The sequence below is a fragment of the Oryctolagus cuniculus genome, chromosome 6, assembly GCF_964237555.1.
Source record: "Oryctolagus cuniculus chromosome 6, mOryCun1.1, whole genome shotgun sequence".
In the NCBI taxonomy this organism is placed as follows: domain Eukaryota; kingdom Metazoa; phylum Chordata; class Mammalia; order Lagomorpha; family Leporidae; genus Oryctolagus; species Oryctolagus cuniculus.
In genome coordinates, this window is record NC_091437.1 from 133,376,954 (window position 1) to 133,397,738 (window position 20,785).

The following is a 20,785-nucleotide window of genomic DNA, read 5'->3' on the forward strand; positions in this document are numbered from 1 at the left end:
CATCAAGGTAAGAATTGAGAGTGGGACTAGTTGGCAGTTGCTTTAGAAATAGAGAGTCAAGGGGAGCCGGTGCTGTGGCATAGCAGGTAAAGCCCCGGCCTGCAGTGCCGGCATCCCATATGGGCACTGGTTCAAGTCCTGGCTTCTTCACTTCCAATCCAGCTACCTGCTAATGTTCCTGGGAAAGCACAGGAAGATGGTCTAAGTCCTTGGGCCCCTGCATCCCCTGGGAGACCCAGAAGAAGCTCCTGGCTCCTGGCTTCAATATGCCCAGCTTTGGCCATTGCAGCCATTTGGGGAGTGAACCAGAGGATGGAAAACATCTCTCTCTCTCTCTCTCTCTCTCTCTCTCTCTCTCTCTCCCCCTCTCTGCCTTTGGCTCTCTGTAACTCTGCCTTTCAAATAAATCTTAATTTGAAAGGCAGAGTTACAGAGTGTCAGAGGCAGAGAGAGAGGTCTATCCATTGTTTCACTCCCCAAATGGTCACAACAGCACCAGCCCCAATAAATCTTTTTAAAAAGAAAGAGTCAAGGAACCCCCTTGCCAGAGGGAGTGGTAAGAGAGTGAGCCAAGAAAAGGTAAGAGGAAAGGTAAAGGACGAGCAAGTGCAAAAGCGAGCAAGAAGCTGACCTGCAAGGTCCTGAGGGAAGACAGTGTGGCCAGAGTGAAGTGAGCCTGTGAAGCAGCAGCAGGAGGCAAAGTAAGGGGTGGGGGGGGGGGGGAAGTATCACACAAGACCCTCTTGGCCATCAAAGGAGCTCATTTTCTTCCAAGCTGTGACTTGAGCCTATTGCAGGGTTGTGCGCAAGAGAGATGCCTAATTATTTCCTTTGTAATGATCATGTTTGAGGAGCAAACTATGAGGTGTACAAGAATAAATGAGACCAGTTTGGAGACTAATGCAAAGGACAAGGAAAAGCAATGATGGTTTAAACTACTGGAGACAGGGGCTGGCGCTATGGCGCAGTGGGCTAAGCTTCCGCCCATAGTGCCGCATCCATATGGGCTTCAGTTCTACTCACAACTGCTGCTCTTGCAATTCAGTTCTCTGCTACGGCTTGGGAAAGCAGTAAAAGATGGCTCAAGTGCCTGGACCCCTACACCCACATAGGAGACCTGGAGAAAGCTCTTGCTCCAGGTTCCAGATCAGCCCAGCTCCAACCATTGCTGCCATTTGGGGAGTGAACCAGCGGATGGAAGACCTTTCTCTCTGTCTCTCCCTCCCTCTCTCTCTATAACTCTACCTCTCAAATAAATTTTTTAAAAATATTTTTAAAAAGAAAAAAACTACTGGAGACAAACAAGGAAACTAAACATGTAATCATTAAAGGGAGAAAATAGATACAAAAAGAGAAACAGTGGAGAGCTATGACAAGATGGCAAACAAGATAAGGTAACAAAGTAAAAGGGATAAGGAAGAAATGAATTAGAACTCAAATAAGAAACAGAAAGTTCAGAGATTATTTGGATAATAGAAGGTAAAGGCCTGGAATCTGGAGTCCATACACTTGAATTTGAATCTAACATTACTGTCTGAGTGCTTTTGGAAGTATTAACCTTTATTCTAATTTTTTAAACAAATGTTTTTATTTGAGAGAGATTTCCTATCCATGCCTCACTCCCTTAAATGGCCAGTGGCCATGAATGAGTCTAGGAACTCACTCCAGGTCTCCCATGTGTGTGGCAGGGACCCAAATACTTGGTCCATCACTGCTGCCTCCCGAAGTGCACATTAGCAGGAAGCTGGAATTGGGAGTGGAGCTGGGACTTGATCCCAGGTACTCTGTTATGGGATGAGAGTGTCTTAAACACCCTCTCCAAAGAGTTAGCCTTTCTAAGCCAGTGTCCTCATTTAAAAAAAAATGGAATAATGATATTTACATCATAGAGTTGTGAGAGTTAAATGAGAAAACATCAATTTCTTGACACATAGCAGGTTCTCCAAAAGTATTTGTTCATTTCTTTGTGCCCCTAATTGAATGAAAACTTTATTCACCCACTCTTAATAACAAGAAACCTCTAAATTCCTTCATTAAGAAGCATGTGCAACTTCTTTATGGAGATTATGTTTCAGTGGGTCAACAATTCCAGTTTAGTTTTGTGAATTACTATTTTCCCAACAATACAAGGAGAGTTCACAGAACTTGCCCAGCATTATGGCGAGAAGGAAGATTTCCAGGCAAACTACGTGGTGTATTCAGATCACCTTAGGGGAATCCTAGTGCCAAACACTGTTGACCAGATGGCTGAGTCTTGGGCCCACTGCGCTGTGAACTGTTAGCCGTCACGTTGTGGGGGCAATTTTGATTGTCTGGGACACTGTATAGGGAGAGCCAGGCTTCAAGGTAATCAAAGCATAAACTGTATAGGGCTTTATGGATTAAGGTCACAGCCCCTCAATGAATACATAATGCCCTAAAGATGATTCTCATTTGCTCATCCAAAAGGGGAAATGGAACAACAGACGGGAGATGGCTTTTATTCCCATTGTGCTGAACTAAGTGACTCCAGGACTCACAGTGATTTCCCGTTAGGGCTTCCCTTGTATAGCTTCCTATTCATCATGCAGCATTTAGGAAAACTGAAGACTTTCTCAAAATTAGAGTGAATTCCATTAAGCAGTTGAAGATGAAATGTTGAGTCAGTCTCCGAGTATGAGATACACCTCAAGGCCCGGCCTTTAACAGACTTAGAAGAACTTTATGAGATACTGGACATACTGGGTGCCAATGAGTGCTATCTAGTCCTAGCAGACAATGTCTCAGAGCAAAAGGAAGGGGTTCTAGGGACAACTTCCTGCAAGAGAAGAAGGCAGTTTTCCCATCTGCTTGAGTCAGTAAGCCTAAGTTGAGGTCCTGCATGGCACTCAACACCATGAAGACTGTCATAAATAGAAAACACTGTTTTGTTATTTGTCCTTGGAGGGTCTTAGAGTCTAATGAGTGAAACTGAATGTTGGAGGGTTTACCCATTGGTTAGCATCCTGGACGGTGATTATTTGTGTAGCAGAGAGGTAAGTGTCCCCTTGCATGTCCATATCTCAGCGTTCAGATAATATGTGCCTTGTTGCCCTTCCTTCTCCAAGAGCATAAAATTTACCTATTATTACATGTTATGTGCCTTGTTCTTCTAGAATTCATCTGAATTCTGTCATCTATTTAATTTGTTTACTCTACATGGGTAACAAGCCATCTTAACTCCTTTAAAATGTATGTGAGGGGCCGGCGCCGTGGCTCACTTGGTTAATCCTCTGTCTACAGTGCTGGCATCCCATATGGGCACCGGGTTCTAGATCCAGTTGCTCCTCTTCCAGTCCAGCTCTTTTCTGTGGCCCGGGAAGGAAGTGGAGGATGGCCCAAGTGCTTGGGCCCCTGCACCCACGTGGGAGACCAGGAGGAAGCACCTGGCTCCTGGCTTCGGATCAGCGCAGTTCCAACTGTGGCGGCCATTTGGGAGGTGAACCAATGGAAGGAAGATCTCTCTCTCTCTCTCTCTCTCTCTCAATAACTCTATCTGTCAAATAAAAAAAAAAAGAATTGTTGTATGTATAAATGACAATAAAAAGCATGTTAACTTTAAAAATAAATAAATAAATAAAATGTATGTGTGGGGCAGGTGTTTGATCTCATGATTAAGATGCCTGCTTCCCGCATTTGAGTGCCTGGGTTTGAAACCTTGACTCCAGCTTCCTGCTAATGTGCATGATGGGAGGCAGCAGATGATAGCTCAAGTGTTTGGGTCTCTGCCACCCAGAGGAGAGCCTAGATTGAATTCCCAACTCCTGGCTTAGCCTGACCCAGCCTTAGCCACTGCAGACATTTGAGGAATGGGCCAGTAGATGGGAGTTTGTTTTCTCTGTCCCTCTGCCTTTCAAATACATTTTTTTTAAAATTAAAAAAATTAATATATATATATAGTGTATACAATAAGTGTTTAGTCATCTGTATCCTTGAGACTAACCTTCCTTTTGTTCTATATAGTCCTTGTTTTCAGTGTTTTTCCCATAGTGCCTTCATTCAGACACTTCTAGAAGTACCAAGGGCACTATGAAATTTGGTTCTTAGTTAAGAAACAAATTAATAAAAAGGTTCTTTTCCTCTGTAGTAGCACATCAAGTCCCTTTATACTGTTTTCCCAGCCCTATGAAGGGTCGACTTCTCTCACCAAATAAATAAGTATGAGCTTCTGTTATCTTTGCAGGTGAAAGAAATGCATAGACAAAAGGATATCATGCCTGCCTTCCAGGACCCTAAGAAAAGGCAGGAACGGGGGTCAGCGCTGTGGCACAGCGGGTTAACTCCCTGGCCTGAAGTGCCGGCATCCCACATGGGCACCGGTTCTAGTCCCGGCTGCTCCTCTTCTGATCCAGCTCTCTGCTACGGCCTGGGAAAGCAGTAGAAGATGGCCCCAATCTTTGGGCTCCTGCACCCGCGTGGGAGACCTGGAAGAAGCTCCTGGCTCCTGGCTTCAGATCGGTGCAGCTCCGGTCGTTGCGGCCATCTGGGGAGTGAACCAGCAGATCAAGACCTCTCTCTCTCTCTCTGTAACTCTGTCTTCCAAATAAATAAAATAAATCTTAAAAAATAAGAAAAAAGAAAAGGCAGGAACCATAAAGCATTCAGGATTTTTTTTTTTAAATCGCTGAAGAACTGTGTGAGTAGGTAGGTCTGGGAAGGAGTCCCTGTCCTGAGGTAAGAGTAGTATGGAAACTTCTGTCGTCTCCCAGGGAGAGGTTCTTGACATCATTGGGATGCACAGCAGTTTGCTAACTAGAAGGCACCTATGCTGAGACAGAGCCCAGAGCCTTCTAGGAGGGAAGGAATCAATATGCCAACAACAGCACCAAAGATCCAAGGACAGGAAAACAGGCAGAGTGCCACAGACTAAGGATCCCAAGTAGAGAATCTGCACAGAAAATAATGCCTCAAGTCTCCTAGAGGACATCAGGGTTGAAGGCGATAGAAAGCTGGAGGAGAAGTACGAAACAAACAGCAGCCCCAGAGTGAGGACTGAGAGCAACCCTGCTGTCAATCCTGAAATGACCGCAGCACAGGTCTCTTGGCTCCTGTAGTCCCGTCGCTGTTTTCCCTCCCTGACCTCTGCTGTTGGCAACCATGATTTGCTATTCACAGTAATGGATAATCTATAGTTATTTGCATCACTCCAAGAAGTGCAACTTAAGTGAGTTGTCATTGTAAGTGATAACAATCTAACTTCAATTTTGTGTATTGAACATTGTCCATTATATAAACATAGGAATATTTTAGTTTCTAACATTGCGAATACTGTAACTATGTTTTCTGAAATTTCAGATAATGGACATGAAAATGAGTGCAATATCCTCTCCAGCATAATCCAGACATCACTGAAAAAATAAGGCTAAATAACTGTGTAATTTAAATGGAAGATGCAAGCATACACACATCTGGTGTGGGAGCAGTAAATAACTAAAACAGAGCACACTGTTGGGATCATATTGGTACAATATGCAGAAAAAAATTGGAGGTCAGTCATGGTAGAGAGAGGTAAAAGCAAATATGGATTCTTAATCTCAGAAGTCCAGGAAGAAACAGACAAGCACTTCAAGATCAATCAAATGTTTTTCATCTTCCAGAAAGACAAATACACAGTCGAAAACAGTGGCCACAGAGTTGTCTTGGACACAGAGTACAATCACATATTATTATATCATTCCCTTAAATTGCTCTAGGGAGGTAAGTCAAGTTACATGTCCCGAATTAAAGATTTCAGCTGAAATGTCCTGTAGGCAAATAAAAGGGAGAATTTTGGGGGCCAGCACTGTGGCATAGCCGGTTAAAGCCCTGGCCTGCAGTGCCAGCCTCTCATATGGGTGCCAGTTCAAGTCCCAGCTGCTCCACTTCCAATCCAGCTCCCTGCCAATGTCCTGGGAAAATGGCAGAAGTTGGCCTGAGTGCTTGGGCCCCTGTACCCACGTGGGAGACCCGGAAGAAGCTCCTAGCTCCTGACTTCAGCCTGGCTCAGGCCCGGTCATTGCAGCCATTTGGGGAGTGAACCAGAGAATGGAAGGCCTCTCCCTCTCTGTCTCTACCTCTCTGTAATTATGCCTTTCAAATAAATAAAATAAATCTTTAAAAAAAGGGAGGGGGAGAATTTTGGTAAAGGCTATGTTGGCCCCTTAAGTGGAACTGATTCAGCCAGATCTTAGCGGCGGTTAAACCTTTTGTAGTACAAGTGGTAAACTGAATCATGGTAAACAAAGAAATGTTCCCACTGAGTCTTAGGGATTTTCATCTGAAAAATGGAATTTCAAATCATCTGGATTTCTCTGAAGATTTTAGAGAAACTACAGAATATACAAAAACTGGGCCAAATAAAACCTGGCTCTGCTCACGTATCTGCATATACAGCACTTTGCAAATGTAAATTTTGGAAAATTCCACTCAGTCTTTAACATGCTATCAAAGAAAATGAAAGAACCTTCCCTGCTTAATGTCCTGTACACCTTACACACAACATGACTAGGGAAAATAATAAGGTGGGGGAGTGGTGATGGGCTTGCCTTGAATATTGAGGTTTCCATAATGAAAACCTAGGTGACTTTTCAATTTCTCCAAAACATGCAGAGGCTCTTAGAGAGACTTTCTAATGCTGCAGAAATACAGGGAGATCGCCTCTTAAGACATGGGCCTGCTGGATGGATATTACTGCTGCAAGCCCTAGGAAAGACACTAACAAGGTACCGTGCCATCAAATCATATTTGCAGAATGTGGGAAAGCAAGAATGTCTTTTCTAATTTTAAAGAGAATGGGGAAAAAGATGACTGCTATGTTGTTTCTCCAAAACTGAAGTTCTTTGAAAAGGTCATGAAGAACCTAGGAAAGGCTGAACTGGCTGCACATTAATTGTTCAATGGTAAGTATAGATTACAACAAAACTCACACAGTGAAAGAGATGACTCACTTTTTGGAAATAAGATGTCTTTAGAACTCAGGAAAAGGGCAGCCAAGTTAAACAGGACTTTCTCATTTCTTTACTAAAACTGTACCTTATTTGGAACCCATCTTTAATTTCACAAGTTAAATCCTTTTCCCTGAGAAAGAGAGGTTTAACTTAGGAAGATATCCAGTGCATTGAAGAGTGTTTCAAAATGGCCTAAAATTTAGATGTGGATAACACCCTCTGGATGCAAAGAACCTGGCTGATAAGCAGCTGTTCTACCAGCACTAATCTGTAGGCGCAAAAGGAATAGTTTTGGAAAACTGACAAGACTAAAAATCCCGAAAAGTCTAAAAACTGACTGTTTTTAGAAAAACCCCAAAGTATTAAGACTAAAATTCTTTTGTTGAGAAAATATTTAGATTGATATAATTTCATTCGCTTGATGATGTAATATGGGCTTGATAAGAGCACCAAATTTTACATTTGACTTCAGTCACTTTTACCAACACATAAATGCAAAACAGCACTAGAAGTAAAGACTGGAGGTAGTTCAGAGGAGTATTATTGAAAAAGATAGAATATGTAAAAGTGCCCTAATGTTTTATGAGCGAGAAATTTCTTGTTATTTTGATTAGATATAGGTAATATCTTTTTTTTTTAAGATTTATTTATTTTTTTGAAAGAGTTTCAGAGAGGCAGAAGAGAGAGAAAGAGAGAGAGTGTGGGGAGCAACTCGGACTAGACTAAGTTACTGGAATTAAGACTTATTCTATGCATCTGCTCTCCCACAATATGGCTCTGGGAGAGGAGGAAACAGCTTCTACACAGATGCCTCCAGTTCAACCAATAAACAGCAGGACCTGCTCCTGATTGGAGGAGAGCAGTGTACTCGGTGTGGGTAGCAGAGTTGGGATTGGCAGAGGAGGAGTATAAAGGAGGAGAGAGACAACATGCACCAGGAACATCTAAGAGGAACACGTGAGCAGCCCCCGAGAGAGCCGGCCGGCGGTGTGCCGCTCCCCCGCGGAAGTGGGGAAAGTGGCAGGGCGAACCGCCCTTCCACGGAGGTGGAAGGGACGGTAGCCAACCCGGGAAGAACCAGCAGCAAACCCGGGGAGGGCCGAGCAGACGAAAGAACAGCGCAGGGTCCTGTGTTGTTCCTCCACGAAGACGGGGAGCGACAGAGAGAGAGAGGTCTTCCATCCAATGGTTCACTCCCCAATGGCTACAATAGCTGAAGCTGTACCTATCTGAAGCCAGGAGCCAGGAGCTTCTTCCAGGTCTCCCACATGGGTGTATGGGCCCAAGGACTTGGGCCATCTTCCACTGCTTTCTCAGGCCATAGCAGAGAGCTGGATCAGAAATGGAGCAGCCAGGACTCGAGCCAGTGCCCAAATGGGATGCCTGCACTGCAGGCAGTGGCTTTACCTACTACACCACAGTGCCGGCCCAAGTAATATCTTTTTAATTAGTATGATCTCAAAATAGACATGAACATAGCCTAAAATTGTTTAATGTACAATAAAGAGATGACAAGAGTTAGATAAAACACTGTAACAAAGAAAGAAATAGTATCACTAAATTTTCTTCATAGGTATAGTTTGTTTAGCCCTGCTATTAATTACTACTAATTGCCACTGCTGAGGAGTTATGTTGTTTTAGATTAAATCATGGCATTTATGTAACAGAAAACTAAATAATACAGAATTTAACATAATGTCAAACATGCATGAATTTTAACATTCTTACGTTGAAGGAGTAACACATGTAAGTTATTTATTGTATGTTATACATGAATGTGTCCCAGGCTGGGTCCCTAAAATGTGCTCATCATCCTTCATCTCTGCCAGCACCATCCTGTTTTCTCCCCCTCTTAGTGCTTCCAAGAACACTGCTCAGTACACCTGCTCCGCATAGCACCTAGTCTGCTGGAGTCTCGTTCCAGGGAACCTACTGACAATGACCAAAGTGGAAGCAGCTCCCTCCCTCGATGAAAACATCAAACATCTAATTACAGTGAACAGGTGCAGAGGGAAAGGAAGCAGAATGCACAGGGGCACAGAGTACACCTGGGGAGCCAGTCTGGCCAGGTTCACCACTTCCTTGGTGAAGCCACAGCTAGTCACTGCCCTAAGGGTAAAGTAAAAAACATTCACCTGCCCAGGTTTCTGGCCTTGGACAAAGTTAGGGGTTGTAAACCAGTGGCCTCCAGCATAGATTCAGCCTGGAAGCATACTTTGTTTGGCACCATATCATATTTTACAAAGACTTGGACCCAAGATAGTATTTTTTTTAAATCAGAAGATTTTTACTTAAAAGTTATATTTCTGATCTCTTTTGAAAACTAAGAAATGTAGTGACATTGGGCTTAAATCCCACATTGCAATGATCCACACGATGTGAGAAGACACTGCCCCCAGTAGACGATTCAAGACTGTACCCTTGGGAATCACTGTTCTGAGTTGAGAATCACATGGTCACCTCCCAGGAAGCATCTCCTGGCCAGGACACGCCAAGAGCTTTGGCTGTGAGGCAAACAGTGACAGGATGCAGGGAAGAAATGTGAGCACTTCCGTTTAGATGGACTTTTATCTTATAAAAAGAAACAAATCAAGATTTATAAATATTAAACATATAGCTAGACAGGGGCTCTCCACTCCCTCCACATGCCAGGCTGAGTACCCTCGTTCACGTATTCAGCCTCAGTACATTATGATATGTTGCAGCTGACATTTGTCAGGTTGGTGAAGTGGGGGCCCAGGGTCCAGTGACAACTTAGAGATAAATGTCTTCAATGACAAAGTCCAAATATACTAGGTTGAGTCTTAGCAGTTTGGGGGCCTACTATCACACTTTCTTCCAGTTTATCAGGGGTTTTATTTACCTTTTCCCTCAGGAGGCTGCTACTATCCTGTGCTCTCCAGTAAGCAACCCCACCTTCTGATCTTTCATTAGTTTAGAAATTTTTGAGACAGTCCCTCTGGGATCTGGCCACCCACCTCCTTGGATAAGATTCCTTTTATGGTCTCCTCTTCCTCCTCTTAAGGAAATAGCCATCACCCACCACTTCTTCTTTGTTCTCAGTTAATATTGAACTGGCAGCCTCACTTCACAGTATGTGGTCAAGTTACTTAGCCTTGGTGTATTTATCTAAAAAGTTCCATTTCTGCAAGGTCATTAAGGGGCTGTGTGAAGTATCTAGCACTTTATATATGGCAACAATAATTATTGTTATAATTATTATAACAAAGCCAAATTATCTTCTAGGGTAAAACACGGTAATATTCCAGTATTACTTCTATTTACCTTGTTCTCAGAATAATTTGAGATGGTTGGTGGGGGCAGTGATCCAAACCAAATATCACAAAAATATTCCCAGAGCCAGATGTTTGGCCTTACAGCTAAGATGTCCCTTGAGATGCCTGCATCCCATACTGGACTGCCTGATTTTAGGAACTGCCTCCACTCCCAATTCCAGCTTCTTGCTAATGCACACACTGGAAGACAGCAGATGATGGCTCAAGCAGTTGGGTCCCTGCCACCCATGTGAAAGACCTGGATTGAGTTCCTGGATCCTGGTTCTGGCCCGGCCTCAGCCCAAGCATTTGGGCAGTGAACCAGGAAATGAGAGCTCTCTCTCCATCTTGCTGTCTCACTCTTTTCTTTTTCCTTGCCTCTCAAATACATAAATAATTATTTTTTTTCACAAATCTAGCTTCTGATTGGTCATTAAAAGCTGACAAGGAGCTCAGATTTTCTTTGCTCAATAAATTCTAGAATCAATCAAATAGAAAATTAAACTTTTTCATTCTAGTTCCCACCTGCTCAGCTTACACCTAATTTCCTTGACAGCAGGCTTAAAAGCAAGCAAGCAATGAGTAATGGAATGTCTGGGACAGATTTTGAACACGGGAGATAAACTCCACAGGTCTAAACTTGCACATATATCAGCCTGTATCTCGTTCTGATCTTCATAGTAGAAGTGCATTCCTTCGGTTTATCCTCACTCGATCTCTTCCATTTCCCTGCTGAGGATTGACCAGGCTTCATCCATACTCTCAATAGCAGAATGAATTCCATCATCCTTTTTGGTGGGGTGTCATTTGTCAACCGAAATAAGGGCCTCAATTGTAAGGCAGAAACCCTTAATATTGATAGGCAACTCCTGGCTATCATCGCCTCCCTCTTGCCTTGTGCCTGATACCCCAGGCCAGCTAGTTAGGTGTCAGAGGTAACATTCCTCTTGGAGGATTCAATACCCTCCATGGTGACCCCAAGACTCTGCTTGGTGACTTCCACTATTTATCTCTGCATATTGAGGAAGGTGAGATTTTGAAGCTTACAGGGGGAGAAAGCAACCAACTGGATGCCCACACAAAGAATTTGTCAGCCCACACAAAGAAATGCATTGAAGCACCTTGTGTGTTTTCACTCCTGCCACCCCACAAATGCTCTACCTTCTGGCTGAGCTTGCTGACTTACTGGAGCCCACATTAAAGCGATTTTACTTTTTAAAACTGCAGTTGCAAAGTAAACAGGTACGTTTGTATCCCTCTCTTTCTCCTTCTCTCTCCCTCTCTTTCCATCCACATTTATGTAATGATAAAACATTACCTCTTATATCTCAATGCTCTTTCCCAGATTTAGGCATCATCCTAAATTTTGTGATAATCATTATTAATTAATCATTAATATAATCATTATTAATAATTATTAATATGTTATCCCTTAACAGCACACACTCACATGTTGCTTAATGTAGGAGATATGTTCCGAGAAAAGCGTCCTGGGTGAGTGTTTGTTCAGTGTGGGAACATCCCAAGGCTCTTACATCAATTAAGATGGCTTCAACATTACTAGATGATATAATCTTACTGGAATATCTTGTATGTGCAGTCCACTTGTATGTACAAGCCCATCTTGTATGTGCAGACATTTAATAGAAATGGCACTATGTACCACATGACTGTAGTCTGGTCCCTCTTAGAATTTTATATAAATGGAAGAATGCCAGATTTTCTTATGTGACTTACTCAGTTCACTCTATATTCTGCTTGTGAGATTCATCCACTTTGATGTATAGTTAAAATTAATAGGTTCAGCTATCTGTCCATTCTATTACTTTCTTATATTGCAGTTTCTCGTGTCTGTTCTGCTCCTGGTGGACCTGTGTTTCTCCCTGTGCACTTTCCTCCACTTGTCCCAGCTTTAGAGGCTCTCATTTTTTCTTCCTTTGAATTCAATTCTCCCAGAACATTTTTTATTTTGATTTCAAATTCTTTCTGACCAGGCCACTGTCCATTCTCTGAATTACTAACGCATATATATATATATATATTCATATATACTAACGCATATATTCAATCAGATACTTTGAGTATTTAGTGCTAGACAATATTTTACAGATCAGTGTTCAATATAACTCATAAATCTTTCTAATACTCACACTGTTGGAACCATAACAGTGTTCAGTTAGTACCCATTATTCTTGAGGGTTGAGAACAATAACAATAATAGTCACAGTAAAAATCATGGTAGAAATTATACAGCTAACATTTATTGTGGTTTTACTGTGTTCCAGACACTGTTCTAAAGGCAGTGAAAGTATTTATTTAACCCTCATGACAATATTATGAAATAGGTACTAGAATGCTTATCCAGTAAGGCCAGAGAAATGATGCAGTATGTGCAAAGTCAAATGGCTAGTGAATGCCAAAATTGAAGGTATAATAGAAACTTAAATATAATCAAATTTGTTATTCTAGGTGGATTTACATAGGAATAATCGTAATAAAGGTAATACTGACAGCTCTTACTTGTGGAATATCTTTACCATGCCAAACAATGACCTTAGCCCCTTATATAATCTTATTAATTCTCACCTAAATTTATTGTTGTAGATGTTGCTTTTCCAATGTAAAAGTGAAGTCAATGAGGCTCATACAGGTTAAATAATTTGCCTAAATAACTAGTAAGTGGCAGGCTGGGATGTGAACTAAATATCTCTGACCTTAATACCCATGATTTGCTGTGACACCCAGCTGCCTCTTTGTAGATTTCAACAGCACTTTGACATTGCTCTTTTCCTTATTTAATCCTAGTTTCTTTTCTTGACTACTTCTCATTACAGAATGTAATGGAAAATGAAAACTAAGAAACTCAATTTTCCAGTGTGAAATCATGTTCAGAGAAGAGATGTCTTAGAGAAAAGAGGTTGGAGTGATGGCATTGGATGATCCATGGGAATTATTTATTCATACTGTTCTGCTGTCTGTGTCCCATAAGAGATTTGATGTAGGACCAGAAGAAAAGTGAGTATGGTGGTCAGCCCTGTTCAGAAACACCCTGTGAACATCAAGACATTCTTTCCTCTCATCAGTCACTCAATGACTCACTTTTTCCCTTTTTCCTGGGAGTGAAAGCTACCAACTGAATGTCTATTCTCCCTGCTACATCTGTTGCTCTAATCTGTGAAAAGCCAAACATCATACCATACCTTTATTTTACCTTTAGGACTATTTAGGGTAAGTACAGTTAGAGTCACAGATTGGTATTATTTTTTATAGTTTGTAATTCAGCTCAATAAAATAATAAATACAACCTTATAGTAAGAATGACTAAATTTAGATAAATCTTAACATCCAAAATTTGGTTGTCCTTTTTGCTTCTATCAAGGCAAAGCAATCTGTAAAGTGAGGTGCTCCTACAAGAAGTTCCAGTCTGAGTCAGCCAGGAAAGAATCTCAAAGTCAGCATGAAAAAGTTAGTCTGCACAAAAAGGACCTGGGGATGGTTCAACTTAAAAAAAAAGAAATCCAGAGACATATAGTATTTCTTCTTCTTACTTTATTTTACAGATTGTAAAATCCCTTCATTTCAGAAGACAGTTCCATGAGTTCTGACAAAATCACAGGTGGTCTCACCACCACCACAGACAAGGTACAAGATAGTTCATCAACGCCCTCTCCCCAAATCCCTTGAATTTTCTCTTGGAGTTCCCCCCATCCTTACCACCTACCTCTCTACTACTGATTTGTTCTCATTCCCTATGGTTACGCTTTTCCAGAATATCAGATAAATGGGATCACAAGATATACAACCTTTGTTATAAAAGCTATTGAATCTGGCTTCTTCAGTTGGCATAGTGAGCTTGAAACCAACCTCACAGGTCTGTAGCCATGTTCCTTCTTATTGGTGAGTATTATGCCCTTGTATAGATATGCCACCATTTATTTATGTGCTCCTCAGCTGAGGGACTTGGAAATCATTTGCAGTTTGGGTGATTAGGAATAAAGTTGCTGAAAAGATTCCCAAGTAGGTTTTTATGTAAGCATAGTTTTTTATTTCATTTAATCAAATGGCTATGAATAGGATGTTGGATTGTAATGTAAGTGTATGTTTAACTTTATGTGTAACCGCCAAACTGTTTTTCCAAAATATTTTGCATCCTCATCAGCCACACAGAAATGTTGCAGCTGTTTCACACCTTCCTGTGCTCCTGCAATTGTCAGGCTGGTTTTTTTTTTTTTTTTTATCATTCTCATCTATGCATTGTGGTATCACATTGCAGTTTTAATTTGCACATCCCTGATGGAAGATTTTGAATGCAATTTCATGGGTATTTCTTGCTATCTGAATGCCTTCTTTGGTTAACTGTCTATACAAATCTTTTGCCCAGGGCAGGCATTTGACTTAGTGGTTAAGATGTGGCTTGGGATGCCTACCTTCCCTATCAGAGTTCCTAGGTTTAAATCCAAGCTCCACTCCCAATTCCAGTTTCTTGCTAATGCACACCCCAGGAAGCAGCATGATGGTTCAAATAGTTGAGTTCCTGCCACCATGTGAAAGATCCAGATTGAGTTCTAGGCTCCTGGCTTTGACCTCGCCCAGTCCTGGCCATTGTAGACATTTGGGAAGCAGATGGAAGCTCTCTGTCTGTATGCCTCTCTGTTTTTTTCTCTCTCTCTCTCACTCTCTGTCTCTCAAATACATAAATCTTTTATAAAGATTTATATTTGAATAGGACTCTGATAATTTCACTAACTCAAGCCTGTTTCATCACTTCTGGTGTCTTAACTTAAAACTCATTTAATTATTAGAAAAAACTTATTTTTGGGGAAACTCAATAGTCATTTCAAATGAGTTAATGGTGAGGTTTTTATCTTCCCCAAACACACCTTTCTAAATTTCTTTATATTTTAAATACAGACATTTTCAGAGTAATATTGAGTATCTTGATTATTAATTTTTCTTAATCAAAAGAAGTTACTATGGTTCATGAAATTATGGGAATTTCAGGAGATGTGATAAAATGTTTTCCAGATGTCCTTTAAAATTGATGATTGCCTCAGATACTCATGCTGACTCGAGACAAACAAAATAGGTCTCGAGAAATGATTCAAGCATCTAAGCTATTAAAATTCACTTGCCTATTGACCCTAGAATGTGACATGCCAAGAGAAATGAGTTGGAAAATGCCCAATAACCATCCTCTTTCTGGAGGTTCCAAAATTTATGACTAAGTTATTTCTGTAAGTCCAGGACCAATTTCTGCTGTTTCCATAATGTTTAAAGTATGCCACCACTGTGCTAGATTCCAAAGGATTCATCTGTATTTCAAGCTATGGGTATAATTATCCAAATCTGACTTAATAAAATAAAAATGGCAGAATAAAAGAAGTCCTTAGAAATATTTATTGAACTTCCACTTCTTTTCTTAATGAAGATTTTTTTTTCACAACTAGAAATATACTTTTACCCTCTAAAATAAGATGAGCTTCCCAATCCTCTTATCATGTTTATCTGTGTGCTGCCCCTTAAAAATCTTGGCTTTAATATACCATCCAAAGTTAGGGCAATCATACATATTCCAGATTAAATGATCAATTATAATATCCCACTTGAAAAGCAACCAATACAAAACCAGACATTCATTAAAACAAGTAAATGTATAGCCACTTTGAGATAAAAGGAAGCAATGCCTTCTGTTTTTAAAGAAATTATATAATCACGAGGTCATATACATGATTTCTAAGTATAAAGTAACAAAATGGAATTTTTTCAAGTACCATTACTTATATGCTTAAAAGATATTACTGGAAAAGAAAATTCCTTAAAAGCAAGACTCATATAAGTACAAGAACCAAAAGCATATCTGTTATGGCCCTACCTCTACTCTTAGTACTTAGCACAGTACCAAGAATATAATAAATATTCGTCAACTGACTGTAAGCCTATAGGTTAAATCCACAGGCTTGGAAGTCAAACCAGCGTGGATCAAAATCCTATCTCATTCAGGTAGATATATAATGAGAATTTCATTAGAGGCAATACTATCCAGCTTATTCTACATTTTAAATTATAAGACACAAAATTAAGATATCTTTTTCTTAAAAAATGAAATCTACTGTCATAAGTTAAGGTTACCACCAATGAAAGTAGCTGAAAGGTTATGCCTTAGCCTTTGAGGGCAACGCATAAAGAAAAGTTTCAGTATTAGAAGCATGCTAGGTAAACTCTTATCTGTGCAGAATGAACACTTTAAGGGGGGTGATGTTTTGGATATACAAGCTCTAGTATATTTGTTTAAATTGAGACTCAGTCACTGATTAAAACTAAATTTAGCAGTGCAGACGACGGGCAGCCCAGAGTGCGAGGCTCTTCTGTTCCGCTGAGGGGAGGGCCGTTGGCCGGGGCCTGTGGTGAGGGGCTCCACTGCGGCCACCAGGCTCGTTGCTTTCTGGGCGCCACTACCCCTCCCCCGGCCAGCCCGACGCGACGCACCAGTAGCGCGACCCCGATTCTTCTGGAGCTCGTGGGCGCTGCTTTGAGCAGCGTCACCCTTCACACCAGAAAGCTGGCGGGCACTAGGGGAAAAAACAAACAAGAAGAAAGTGGAGGAGGTGCTAGAAGAGGAGGAAGAGGAATATGTGGTGGAAAGAGTTCTTGACCGTCGAGTTGTAAAGGGCAAAGTGCAGTGCCTCCTAAAGTGGAAAGGTTTCTCAGATGAAGACAATACGTGGGAACCAGAAGAGAATCTGGATTGCCCTGACCTCATTGCTGAGTTTCTGCAGTCACAGAAAACAGACCATGAGACAGATAAGTCGGAGGGAGGCAAGCGCAAAGATGATTCTGATTCTGAAGATAAGGGAGAAGAGAGCAAACCAAAGAAGAAAGAAGAGTCAGAAAAGCCACGAGGCTTTGCCCGGGGTTTGGAGCCAGAACGGATCATTGGAGCTACAGACTCAAGTGGAGAACTCACGTCCCTGATGAAATGGTGAGTCTGCCAGTGGGTCTGTGTGTTGTCTTTTTCTTCTCCCCATCTGTTCCATGCCAGAGGAAAAGAGTTGGACCTTCGAAATTCCAGCTGCCCAGGTGTGAAATCTTTAAGATGACATAGTCCTTCGATAGTGACCCTCTGCCTGACTGCCACCCTGAACTCATGAGTTACAGGAAAAACTCTGATCAGGCCGACCTGGTCCCTGCCAAGGAAGCCAATGTCAAGCCCACAGGTTGTCATTTCCTTCTATGAGGAAAGGCTGACGTGGCACTCCTATCCCTCGGAGGATGACGACAAAAAAGATGACAAGAATTAAGTCTCTTGAGTACCAGCCCCGTCACATCCGACCGTGGGTTTCAAGTGAGGAGGGAAGAAGTTCTACTTGTCTTGACACCATAGAGGTGGCTTGAGAAGATGTCGTTTGAAGAGCCAGTATAGTTTCTGTGTCCTGCAGCAGCCCAAGTGCTTTAAGCTGTTCCAAGCTATGTAGTTCACACACCCATCCCAGTGGAGGGGAATGGGGAGAAGTGTTTCAAGGCAGCCCATTCTGTGCTTTGCTGAGAGAAGCAAAGGGCCTTCTATGAAGGACAAAACTTGCAGAATTGGGTGTGTGGGAGAACAAAAAGATACTGTAGGTCTTCAAAGAGCATCTCCACAACCCACAGCCTTCTTCCCAATAGTGTTAACTCTGCGTTTTTACAGCGTAGCATGTGTGTAGTTTTTGGCTATTACTGGTGTATTATTTAGGGGTGGGAGGGATGGGATAGGGAGAAAGGGAAATGGGTTGGATCATTTTGATTAAAATTTGGGGCTTGATTGGGGAAATGATGAAACAGTAGAAAGAACAACTAACTGAAGATTCGGTTCTATGTCCAGGATATTTTACCTTTTCAAAAAAATGTCATTGACACCATAAATGGGGACTGCGAGAGACTGTTTAAAAGCTGTGAATGCCTGAAACCTGTAAGCCAAGGTGTTCCCTGCCTGAGTTTAATGTCCCCCACAGAGGACTAAGCCAGTTCACAAGTTACCAAAGCTGCCGTTTTGGAGATGGAGACTGACTGGGGAGGGAGAATGTACACAGGCAGATAGAGCATTCTGTCTCAGAGGTGTTAATTCTTGAAATTAGACAAGAAGACCCTTTTTTTTTTCCAGTTATGAAGTTGTATCAGCTTATCCATCCAAACCACTGGCTGAGGTATTGGAAGAGGGGAAGAGAGTGGTACAGGAGATGGCAGAGTAGGGAAAGACAAGGACCCATACTCTTAAGGTAGCAAACTCTTGAAGCCTCTGGTTTGTTTTGAATTTTGAACTCTGAAACCATGGGTGGCAGGGTTCAGTCACTGACAGCACAAGTTTCATTGAAACTATTCAAGGGTTGAATTTCAGAAGCCCTGGTCTCAGGAGAAGAATAATCATTCATACTGGGGCAGTGGTTTGCTTTAAAACACCAAACCGTTTTTTTTTTTTTTTTTAATCCTAAGAATTAACTGAGACCCAAGATGTTCCGTCTTGATTCCTAAGATCCATCAGTTCTTGACATGGTCTAGACCTGCATCTAGAGCTGCATTGTAAAAATCTCTGTAGGCATGTGTTAGGTTTCTGTGAAAACTTTGTTTAAATGTAAACTTCATACCACACTGTCAGTTTTTGTCTTAATAAAACTATAGATTTATATTCTCTGAAAAAAAAAAAAAAACTAAATTAACAAAAAGGGCCGGCGCCGAGTCTCAATAGGCTAATCCTCCGCCTTGCGGCACCCGCACACTGGGTTCTAGTCCCGGTTGGGGCGCCGGATTCTGTCCCAGTTGCCCCTCTTCCAGGCCAGCTCTCTGCTGTGGCCAGGGAGTGCAGTGGAGGATGGCCCAAGTGCTTGGGCCCTGCACCCCATGGGAGACCAGGATAAGTGCCTGGCTCCTGCCATTGGATCAGCGCGGTGCGCCGGCCACAGAGCACCAGCCGTGGCGGCCATTGGAGGGTGAACCAACGGCAAAAGGAAGACCTTTCTCTCTGTCTCTCTCTCTCACTGTTCACTCTGCCTGTCAGAAAAAAAAAAAAAAAAAAAGGAGAAAAATTGGGGCCAGAATCGTGGTATAGAAGGTTAAGCTCCTACCTGCAGTGCTAGCATTCCTTGTGAGCACCCGTAGGATTTCCAGAGGCTCCACTTCCCATCCAGCTCCCTGGTTGGTAATGCACCTGGGAAAGCGGGGAAGATGGCCCAAGTACTTGGGCCCCTGCATTCACATGGGAGATCCAGAGGAAGCTCCTGGTTCCTTGCCTGGCCCAACCCTGGCTGTTGAAGCTATTTGGGGAGTGAACCAGTGGATGAAAGATCTATCTCTCTCTTCTACTCTCTATCTCTCTCTATCTCTTTCTCTCCCCCCCTTTCTCTGTCTATATTTCTGCCTTTCAAATAAGTAAATACATCTTTTTTAAAAAGTGAAATTATTTGTCAAAAACCTTATTATAAATGTTTGCCTATCTTAGTAATTCCACTTCTAAGACTCTATCCTAAATCAAAATTCAGCAAAATTCATTGGCTTTCTTGAAACAATTAGAACAGCAAAAGGAACAACCTACCTCCCAAATTACAAAAATTATGGTACAATTCTAGTACACCAACATCATTCACTACAATTATGAGAAGAATTTTGGTGAGGAAAACTGTTTTGTCACATTATAAAATCAAAAGCATAAAGTAAAAATTATGCATGTACTACTCACTCAACAACATAAAAATACATAGAAAGAGCGCTGAAACTACCTCAATTTAAAAGTAAATACTGTCAGATTAGGTAAAAATAAAAGGCAAATCCTTTTTTTGGTTTTTAAGATTTATTTTATCTATTGGAAAGGCAGAGTGACAGAGAGACACAAGGACAGAGACAAAGTGAGAACGTTCCAACCTGTGGTTCACTCCCCAAATGGCTGCATCGGCCAGAGCTGATCCAGGCTGAAGCCAGGAGCCTAGAACTCCTCCCAGGTCTCCCATGTGGGTGGCAAGGACCCAAGTACTTGGGCTGTCTTGTGCTGCTTTCCCAGGTGCATCAGCAAGGAGCTGGATGGGAAGTGGAACAGCTGGGACTCCAACATGTGCTCATATGGGATGTCAGTATCACAGGAGGTAGCTCAACCCCCTGTGCCACAACATCTGCAAATTCTTAAGGCAAGAGAAGCAACTAAAAAATAACAAACTAATTTAAAATCAACAGGTAGGGTAGTAGGCCCTGTGGCTCAGATGGTTAATACACCCCCTTACAACAAAATATCCCAGGTTGGAGTGTCAGTTCAAGTCCAGGCACCTCTGCTTCCAATCCTGCTTCCCGTTAATGCCTCCTGGGAGGTAGCAGATGATGCATATGTTTTTGGGTCACTGACATCCACGTGAGAGACCTGGATGGAGTTCCAGGATCTTCAGCCCTGGCTATGGCAGGCATTTGAGGTGTGAGCCAGTGATGGAAGATCTCTCTCTCTTTTGCCTTTCAAGTAGGTGAAAATAAATAAATGAATAAATTTTTAAAATTAACAGATGTTTTAAAGTGTATTAGGCAAACATAAATAAAATGAATGTCAAGGGCCGGTGC

The 20,785-nt window shown here is 41.9% G+C and overlaps 1 pseudogene; it reads left to right on the forward strand.

Moving 5' to 3' along the window:
* The window catches only part of LOC127490795 (chromobox protein homolog 1-like), a 51,965-nt pseudogene extending 33,594 nt beyond the window's left edge, over positions 1–18,371 (forward strand).
* The last annotated feature ends 2,414 nt before the right edge of the window (positions 18,372–20,785 follow it).